The sequence below is a fragment of the Polypterus senegalus genome, chromosome 2 (assembly GCF_016835505.1).
Source record: "Polypterus senegalus isolate Bchr_013 chromosome 2, ASM1683550v1, whole genome shotgun sequence".
Lineage (NCBI taxonomy): Eukaryota > Metazoa > Chordata > Cladistia > Polypteriformes > Polypteridae > Polypterus > Polypterus senegalus.
This window is the reverse complement of record NC_053155.1, coordinates 161,773,916-161,781,035: the sequence shown is the minus strand read 5'-3', so window position 1 is coordinate 161,781,035 and position 7,120 is coordinate 161,773,916. Positions and strand designations below refer to the sequence as shown.

The window sequence follows — 7,120 nt, the reverse complement described above, 5'->3', positions numbered from 1 at the left end:
AATGTAACCTTTTGTAAGCAGTGCCTGGAGGATTCAGTGTGGAGAAACTCTAGAGACAGCGTGTGTATTAACTTGTGGATTTTTCTGTGAGTATTTGGTGGCAGTGTGACGAAGTTGCTTCGAAGACGGCGTTAGCATGAGCTCAGCTCAGCGAAAAGAGGTAAATGGGAGGGAGATGATGACGTGACTCCCCACCCGCCTTAACTGTCAATCCCCACAAACACAGTCTCGAAATTTGCATAAGCACACCCCTTCACCTACAATTTTAACTTAGTTACAAAGTGATCAAAACTCTCGCTTATATCCCGTCCTCTCATTAAACTTGTATCCCACATTACCTGTGGGCATGTGAAACGCCAGCGTAGCCTGTCTATGAACTTAATTTAAAGTTTAGGTTTACACCTTGCTTTCTTTCCGAGGTAGCAGCACTCATGAATATGGTAGTATATGTCACTCGCTCGCTTTTTATTGTTTTGCTGCCTTCTCAATTATATAATGCATGTTTTCTTAAGTGCTTTTGGAGGTCTTCCTGGTTTTCTACGCATCATGCGTTGACAGCCAGTTCACGTGATTACGTGGAGGCGTGATGATGTCACACTAAACTCCCCCACGCCTTTCCAGTTTAACTCCATTACAGTTAATGGAGAAAAATACCTTCCAGTTATGACCATTAGGTGTAGAATTTCGAAATGAAAACTGCCCAACTTTTGTAAGTAAGCTGTAAGGAATGAGCCTGCCAAATTTCAGCCTTCTACCTACACGGGAAGTTGGAGAATTAGTGATGAGTCAGTGAGTGAGTGAGTGAGTGAGGGCTTTGCCTTTTATTAGTATAGATATATAAATATATATATATATATATACTGCTCACAAAAATTAAAGGAACACTTTAAAGAAACACATTAGATACATCAGATCTCAATATGAAGTTGGATATCTATACAAATAACGACAGGGCAATGTCTTAGGAACAAAAGGATGCCAAGTCTTTTAATGGAAATAAAAGTTTTCTGCCTACAGAGGGCTCAATTGTGTAGACACCCTAAAATCAGAGTGAAATGAAGATGTGGCAGGCTAGTCCATTTTTCAAAAACTTAATTTCTGCTACTCAAAATGCTTTTCAGTATCTTGTGTGGCCCCACGAGCTTGTATGCATGCTTGACAACGTCGGGCATGCTCCTAATGAGACGACGGATGGTGTCTTGTGGCATTTCCTCCCAGATCTGTATGAGGGCATCCCTGAGCTGTTGTACAGTCTGAGGAGCAACCTGGCGCCTAATGGACCGAAACATAATGTCCCACAGATGTTCTATTGGGTTTAAGTCAGGGGATCGTGAAGGCCATTCAATTGTTTCAATTCCTTCATCCTCCAGGTACTGCCTGCATACTCTTGCCACATGAGGCGGGCATTGTCGTGCATTAGGAGGAAACCAGGACCTACTGCACCAGCGTAGGGTCTGACAATGGGTTCAAGGATTTCATCTCGATACCTTATGGCAGTCAGAGCACCATTTCCTACGCAGTAGATGTCTGTGCGTCCCTCCATGGATATGCCTCCCCAGACCATCACTGACCCACCACCAAACCTGTCATGTTGAACGACGTTGCAGGCAGCATATCGTTCTCCTTGTCTTCTCCAGACTCTTTCACGTCTATCACAGCTGCTCAGGGTGAACCTGCTCGTCTGTAAAAGTACAGGGCGCCAGTGGCGGACTTGCCAATTCTGGTGTTCTTGAGCAAATGCCAGTCGAGCTCCATGGTGCTGGGCAGTGAGCACAGGGCCCACTACAGGACGTCGGGCCCTCAGGCCATCTTCATGAAGTCTGTTCCTGATTGTTTGGGTAGAGACATTCACACCAGTGGCCCTCTGGAGGTCATTCTGTAGGGTACGAGCAGTGCCCAGCCTGTTCCGCCTTGCACAAAGGAGCAGGTATCGGTCCTGCTGATGGGTTGAGGACCTTCTACGGCCCTGTCCAGCTCTCCGAGAATAACAGCCAGTCTCCTGAAATCTCCTCCATGTTCTGGAGATTGTGCTGGGAGACACATTAAACCTTCTTGCTGCAGCACGTGTGGATGTGCCATCCTGGAAAAGTTGGACAACCTGTGCAACTTCTGTAGGGTTAAGGAATCGCCTCATACTGCCAGTAGAGATAATTACTCAAGCCAAAACCAGCCAAAAAAGATCAAGAGGGAGAAACTTGAAATGACCTCCACATGTAAAACCATTCCTGTTTTGAGGGTTTTCTAATTGTTGCCACTTTAGTGCACCTGTCGTTAAGTCCATGAACACCAATACAGCTGAAAGTGATTAACAATGACCTCAGCTACTTAACCAACCAGAAAATGATCAGACAGGTTTAATTGATTTCATGCCAGGCCCAATAAAATAAGTGTTCCTTTAATTTTTGTGAGCAGTGTATATACAAACACACACAGTGGAACCTTGGTTCACAACCATAATTCGTTGCAAAACTTTGGTCGTAAACCGATTTGGTCGTGAAACAAAGAAACTTCCCCCAAAGGATTGTATGTAAATACAATTAATCCATTCCAGACTGTACGAACTGTATGTAAATATATTTTTTAAAGATTTTTAAGCACAAATATAGTTAATAACACCATAGAATGCACAGCGTAATAGTAAACTAAATGTAAACACATTGAATAACACTGAGAAAATCTTGAACTGTTCAACAGAGAAAAATAACATTGCAAGAGTTCGCACTATAGGGCTATGAACTGCTCGCTAAAAACACTTTTTAAATGAGTTTTAAGCACAGGGAAAAAATGAACATTTGAAAAATCCATAATTTAATAAACCACCAAGAAAAGTAACATTGCAACAATGCATGCTACAGATTGCTGTAAACAGAAGTGAAGTGGAGGTTAAAATCCAATAGAAAAAAGTCTTCATTAAATACAAAGAGGTTAAAACAATGCTCGGATCTGTCTCTTTAAAAACAAGCCAGGTGCATTCTTTATCTGCGTTCTCGGCCTTATGCATCCAGCCATCTCTCTCTCTCGTGTGTGTATGTGTGTCTTGTCTCCCTCCCTCTCTGCACAGGGAATGCACAGGGAGAGACAGAACAAGTGCAGAAATCATCGGCCCGCATAAAGCAAAAAAGAAAATGTCTTGTTCGTATACAAAGTCTGTGGTCGTGAACAGATGCAAAAGTTTGGTGAACTTTTTGATTGTAAACCGATTTGTATGTGTTCCGAGACGTTCGTAAACTGAGGTTCCACTGTGTATATATATATATATATATATATATATATATATATACACACATACACTATATATATATATATATATATACACATACACTATATATATATATATATATATATATATATATAAATATACTGAGTATCAGAGGTGGGTAGTAATGAGTTACATTTACTTGAGTCACTTTTTAAACAAATTGTACTTCTAAGAGTAGTTTTACTGCACCATACTTTTTACTTTTACTTGAGTACATTTGTGAAGAAAAAATGCTACTCTTACTGCGCTACATTGGGCAACACTCGAATCGTTACTTTTTATCCATTAGATAAAGTCTGACAGACAATTTTCAATCCGCTCTGTGTAGCGTATGCTGTCAAGTTGCACAAATGCCTTCCATTGCGTCTCTAGCTCTGACGCGAGGTTTTGGATGTTCCCCAAATCAAGGTGCTGCAGCTTTCAGGACAGATGTTGCATTTTTCGTTTGAAAACATTAACTGAGCTAATCATAATGACCATGGTTTTCTCTTTTCCTTGCAGCTGTAAATTAAGCTCATTCAACATGTTGGTCAGATCGGAAAAAAAATGCCAAGTCTAGCGGCCATTGATCGTTATTAAGCTGCTTGTATTCTGCATGTTTAATGACAAGAAGAAACTCCTTTTTCTCTGGCCAGGGGTCTTTAAATTTCAGCAGGAATTTCTCCCTAGCCATCTGCCTCAATGAAGGCATCTTTTTATCATTTCTCCATCTTGGAAGGACTTCTTATGCTTAATGATCGAGTGACTCACCCAGAATGATGCTTCGGTGTGTCTGCCTTTGCTTTTGAATTCAGCCGAGTGAAAAATGACGGGTGTCTGATTAACTGCAATTTTAGTTCCTCTCCTTTCTCTTTCTCAGATCACTTTTTCGGAAGGAAGACAGTTTCGTATTTTTTATGAACAGTTCGAAAGTGCCTTTCCACATTTTCCTTCTTTGGAGTAGCAATGATAGATTGACAGATCAGACAAACGCACTTCAATTGTGACATTGTGAGAGAAAAAAATTCTCTTCCAATTCCACATTCAGCCCATAACCAACAATTTTTTTTTAAATCCCTTCTTTATTCGATATAAATTGGAAGGCTAACTAGATCACTTAGATAGCCGGAGTTTTGCAGTAGCTCGCGCGTTTGATTGTGCGTGCAGGATGACCAGTGTGTTAGAAAAAAAGAGATCTCAGACTGGCCGCCTTGTATGTCAATCAAGTGCCAAATGCCATAGGGAGGATATATTATAGACTGACATTCTAAAAAATGTTTTTTAAATGCAACGTGATCTGCCTGCACTACCTTTCCGATCTACCGGTCGATCGCGATCAACGTATTGGGCACCCCTGGTTTAGAACGTTTGGAAAGCCCTGCGTAGGTATCTAAATATGGAAAAAAACTCAGTTAGACATATGCTTTTGAAAGCCTGAATATAGCAGAGCCAAAGACATAAAATATTTTTTTTTCCATTTTTGAATGTCTGCTCTTACCAAGTGGTGTCATCTGGAGCAAACATTTTAATTTTGTTATGTACTATACATATAAAAGTACCAGTTTGCAAACTTTGAGACTGCTAGATGGTTTAGTTCTTTACATATGGTCTTGTGAAATTAATGAAAAATCTCCCCTCACAAAATTGGCCGTATCTTGGAAATTATTGATCTTACATAAAATTATTTTAGAGGGTGTCTACTGGATAAAATGGGTGCATCTGGTATATTTTTCAGAATTATTTGAGAACAAAGTGCGTGGGATTTCTAGAAAATCGGTTGATTTAACATGGAATGACTCCAGGTATACTCTGCATGGTGTAAATAGTTCTTATCTAGCTTAATTAAATTTACTCCAAACCACTATTTTAATTCCTTTTTACTTTATTCCTTTTAAACAAACAGAAAGAAGAATTTGCAAGCAGCTTACAAGTGATATTACAATCCATCCTCTTTGTGCTTGCTTTGCTGCTGCCTTTGATGAATGTGAAAAAGTATAAGCAAATGAGAGCGAAATCAAGAATAGAAAAAGAGAAAGACACTCTAATAATAAAAATAATGTCTGCTGCACATTTGAAACCCCTTCTCCCAAAATGTAAACATCAACCAGCTACATAAGCACAAAACATGAAATAACTTACTGTATAATATGCAAAAATATGCATTATAAAGAAAGCAAGTATCCCCATGTTCTTAATGCACTCATTTTAAAATAACAGACTTGATCCACTGTACTAATTCCTTTCACAATTTTAAATACTTCAGTCATGTTTCGTCTTAATCATAATTCATTCCCTATAGCCCTGAAATCAGTGTAGTTGCTCCTCTATTGACATTTTCTAGCACTGCTATGTTGTTTTTGTACCCAGGAGACCAAAACTGTACACTGTGCTCCAGATGAGGTCTTGCAGGTGCATTATAAAGCTTGAGCATAACCTTTCTGGATTTGTACACCACACATCATGCTATATAACTTAACATTCTGAGCACTGTCTGACGCTTGATACTGTGGAGTCCACTCTGATTCCTAAACCCTTCTCATAAAGTGTACTTTCGATTTTCAAATCTCCCATTGTGTATTCAAACCAAACATTTTTACTTCCTACATGTAATACTTTACATTTACTGATATTATATTTCATCTGCCACAAATCTACCCAAGCCTGTATGCTGTCCAAGTCCCTCTGAAATGATTCAACAGTTTCTAGATTATCTGTCAATCCACCAAGCTTGGTAAATAATGATTCAACTATTTAAATCACTATTTTGTATTTTGAATGATGAATTTTCAAATCAACTTTGTCAGCAATTCAATTTGTGAAATATTTGACATTTGTTGTTTTAAGAATAGGTTTTTGAACATTTAGGAGATATTAGTTGATTAGTAAAAATAATGAAAAATGATCTCTGCCATCTCATTGAATATTTTAAAATTCCCCTAAAAATATTATTTATCGTGTTGGTAATAATTTATTTTATAAAAATTTTCAGGTATTGAATTTTACTAAAGTACTAAAGCTAAAGTACTAAGCTTAACTTCAGTAGCTACAACATCTATCAATTTTCTTGACACTGAGAATACATTTCAGTTGCTTGTACACTATTCAGATATGTGCTGTATGTGTTTTGAGTACTTTTACCACATTTTGCTATATTGATAGATAATACATTGTCTTTGAAAAACAACAACACGTTTTACATACTTAGTGGTTTTGTTTTCAGAAATCAAGTAGCTGATCTGTTTTTGTGTGACTGTGCATTGTGTAATGTCATTAGGCCAGTTTGCCTTGTGCTTCTATTTGAAATTTCATCAATGGCTGTGGGACCTTAGTATTGGACCACTGTGGAAGTCTTGAAAAACTAACTTGTATATTTTATTTTGAATTGATCATAGCACGTACAGCACCATATTTTGTAAATAGACTGGACAGCCAAGTATACAATTACAATGATTTTGTATGAAACTTACATAGATGTTTACAGTAGGCAGGAATGTAAAGACTATTTCCTTACTGAGGCCATTTATGCAGTCTTCTCCCACTATCATCTGTAATTCCATCCATCAATCTGACTTCCATATTATATGGTGCTAAAAGGTAAATCAGCAACCCTTTACTGGGTGGTTAGTCATGAATACATGCATGAATCACATATTTTTACTGCTAAACATATGGGAAAAAAACAGCTGTGAAATAAGCAGTTCATGGATGCTTCTGATGACAAGTCGGCAAAACAGGTATTTCTTGACTTGAACATAACAATCCAGATGGGAACAGGCCATTCAATACAACAAGGCTCTTGCCAGTCCTATCCACTTAACTCTTCCAAAATAACATAATATAGTTTTGAAGGTCTCTGAAGTTCTACTGCCTACAACACTACTT

General features: G+C 38.3%; 1 protein-coding gene across 3 annotated transcripts in view; it reads right to left on the bottom strand.

Annotated features, from left to right (window-relative positions):
- The window catches only part of usp16 (ubiquitin specific peptidase 16), a 210,019-nt gene that overhangs the window by 42,875 nt on the left and 160,024 nt on the right, over positions 1-7,120 (bottom strand). The gene's annotated exons all lie outside the window — the stretch shown is intronic.